The sequence below is a fragment of the Anarrhichthys ocellatus genome, unplaced genomic scaffold, assembly GCF_004355925.1.
Source record: "Anarrhichthys ocellatus isolate YVR2014 unplaced genomic scaffold, GSC_Weel_1.0 scaffold4, whole genome shotgun sequence".
NCBI classification, from domain to species: Eukaryota; Metazoa; Chordata; class Actinopteri; order Perciformes; family Anarhichadidae; genus Anarrhichthys; species Anarrhichthys ocellatus.
This window is the reverse complement of record NW_022280034.1, coordinates 29292-29494: the sequence shown is the minus strand read 5'-3', so window position 1 is coordinate 29494 and position 203 is coordinate 29292.

Genomic DNA, 203 nt, shown 5'->3' with positions numbered 1-203 from the left:
GAAGAGGAAGCTGCTGTTGTTTAACCGGAGCTTCTTCTTGAGTAACACGCTTCATTAAATGTCCTCAGTTACTGAGCAGAACACTTAAACCATCCTGTAGACTGAGCCGCTGAGACGTGAAGGACAATGATTGTAATATGTAATATGATATGACACCTCTGTGTTTCTGGGTGGATGGCGGGTCACTTCCTGTCTCTCTGTGT